The sequence below is a fragment of the Vicia villosa genome, linkage group LG4, assembly GCF_029867415.1.
Source record: "Vicia villosa cultivar HV-30 ecotype Madison, WI linkage group LG4, Vvil1.0, whole genome shotgun sequence".
NCBI classification, from domain to species: Eukaryota; Viridiplantae; Streptophyta; class Magnoliopsida; order Fabales; family Fabaceae; genus Vicia; species Vicia villosa.
Window position 1 is genome coordinate 197424352 of NC_081183.1, and position 2627 is coordinate 197426978.

The window sequence follows — 2627 nt, forward strand, 5'->3', positions numbered from 1 at the left end:
TCTATATAATAACTGATGATAGGTATAGTTTAAAAAAATTTAAAATTAATAATTATCTTAAATAAAAATTAAATGGTGATACAAATATCAAATTGTTTTAATATAACTATTCGTGGATTCAATTGTTAATTAGTTTTTGCCACAATTATTTCTTGAAACTTCAAATGAATAATATAAATATGAGTTGAAAGTTTATCTTTATGTTGAAATGAATAGCCTTAATAACAAATTTATTTGTATGATAGCATTTTTGCTCTTATATTTAATTATAATTATGTTCTTTTATTTATATTGGAATATGGAGTTGAACATTTATTTTGGATTGATTTATTTTGGACTTTGTTAGGGATAAAAGAGCATATTTGAAACTTTGTTCTGGTTATTTTTAAAAATAAAAAATAAATGTACTTACTTAATAGTAGTGGTCTCTAATAACATGAAAAGACATTGAGATAGATATGTAATAGACATGACTTTGGCTTGCCATATCACAGTACACTAAAACCTATCCTACAGTCTATTCTATAGCTTTTATTTGATTGAACCAAGGCAATAATTATCTCTTTTTGGAAAATTTATTAAAAAATGAATCTCAATTTTTAAGATATGAATTACTTAAAAATGTGATATGTGTATATTGTATTAACTTTGGTAAAATTTGCTATAAATGTTCTATTATAGTACTTTTATGACTTTTATTTGATTTCATGCTAAATCAATCAATATATTACTCCCTCCATTTAATTTTATTTTAAAAAAGCAATATAAAAATGATAATGTTGAATGTAGATATGTTTTAGTGTTAAACATTGCAGTGATTTATTATGATATTGTGAATATTATTAATTATTATTGTAATTATTATTTATTTTGAATATGTAACATCAAATAAAAGATCTATTATTAATTATTATTGTAATTATTATTTATTTTGAATATATAACATCAAATAAAAGACCTATTGTAATTATTATTTATTTTGACAGTCTTTTATAACATTAAAAGACCTATGTGATGATGAAAAGGTAAAAGTTGATGTGACTTTAGCTTGCAATAAACAACACACTATACTAAGATCTATTATATAGTCTATTCTATAAATTTTCTTTGATACAACCAAGATATCCATTTTTTCTAACTTATTTCACTTTCAAAAAAAGTAAATACTGATTAGAATAAATTTAAGTAATAATGGTCTCTCTTTAATTAGATCTTTTAATAACATTTTTTTTATTTTCAACAAAATTATATATAAATATATCTATCATTAAAAATTTTACATACACTTGTAGCTTACACTTAGAAATATTTATATTCATTTTTTCTAACTTATTTCACTTTCAGAAAAATTAAATACTAATTAGAATAAATTTAAGTAATAATGGTCTGTCTTCAATAATTTTTCAATCTGAAAATTATAAATAAATAAAAATTAGAGTAAATCATGAAACAAATATAAATTAAAGAGAGTTAAATGAGACATATTAATTACACATTAGAATAACATTAATTTGATTCTAATTGTATTTGAAATTTGCTTTAAGCTAAATAAAATTATTCAAAATCAAGTATTAACAAATAAACTTAGCAAATATATCTGCTTCAATCCTCTTAAACATAAGAGATCTATAAAGCAACAACTGAAACATGAAATCAAAAAGAAAAAAATATAAGATTAAATGTTAGGAAACAAAAAAGTAAGAAGGAAGAAGACAAATAAAAATAAAAACAAAATATAAATATTCCATTTAGAGCATGAAGATGTGAAAGATTAGAGAACCTGAAAGAAATAATAAGAAAAATGAATAAAATCTTGAATAAAAAAAGTTAATTAAAATATAATCTTATAGATCTGTAACATGCACGGCAGATTCGAGATCTAAACCCTCAGAGCTAAAACACGCATGTTGAATTGAAACTCTAACCCTGTAAATCTGAAACATGCACGGAAGATTCAAACTCTAACCTTGCAGATCTGAAATATGTGTGACAAATCCGAGCTCTAACATTTGCATCCTTCAACCTTTAGAGTAATTTGACACAACATAGGTGGTAGAAAGTAGAAAAAGTGGAAGGGTCTGCAAGAAAAAATCTATCTAAGCAACGCATGTCCCAAAATACTCGAATTTGAAAAAAGATTTACGAATAACTTTCAATTTAAAGATACCGTTGTTCATCTGCACCTTTTATTGCACATACCATAAGAGATCTTGAACATTTTCTTTGCATTCAAGCAGTGCTTCTGCAAGATCTGAAACAAACACATGATAATAGTTCATAAACTAAAAATCCAAAGAGAAAGAGAAAATAGTCATTGATGTGAAACCAGAAGAGAGAAGAGAAAGTAGAAAGAGAAAATAATCATTGATGTGAAACCAGAAGAGAGAAGAGAAAGTAGAAAGAGAAAGAAATGTGAAAGTGAAAAGGGAAAGAGAAAAAGAAAAGAAAAAAGACATTAAGAATATTTTTATTTTGTTTATTAAGTAGAAGAAATAGTAAACAATATGAGCAAGTGGTTAAAAAGTAAAAAATAGTTAGAAATCTATGAAGCCATCCACGTGGCAGTGTAATAGACCAAAAGGGCAAAATAGGAATTTCAAGAACATTAAATTTTCTTATATGATAGA

General features: G+C 24.0%; 1 long non-coding RNA gene across 2 annotated transcripts; it reads right to left on the reverse strand.

The window, feature by feature from the left end:
- Positions 1–1202: 1202 nt before the first annotated feature.
- On the reverse strand, positions 1203–2426 carry LOC131594239 (uncharacterized). Of its 2 annotated transcripts, none has more exons than XR_009281323.1 (3): positions 2184–2426; positions 1967–2078; positions 1203–1408 (listed from the first exon to the last, which is right to left on the reverse strand). It is a non-coding gene; the product is annotated as an uncharacterized LOC131594239 (long non-coding RNA). The 2 variants fall into 2 exon arrangements; XR_009281322.1 differs by lacking the exon at positions 1203–1408 and adding an exon at positions 1502–1780 and having other exon boundaries at positions 2184–2424.
- Positions 2427–2627: the final 201 nt, after the last annotated feature.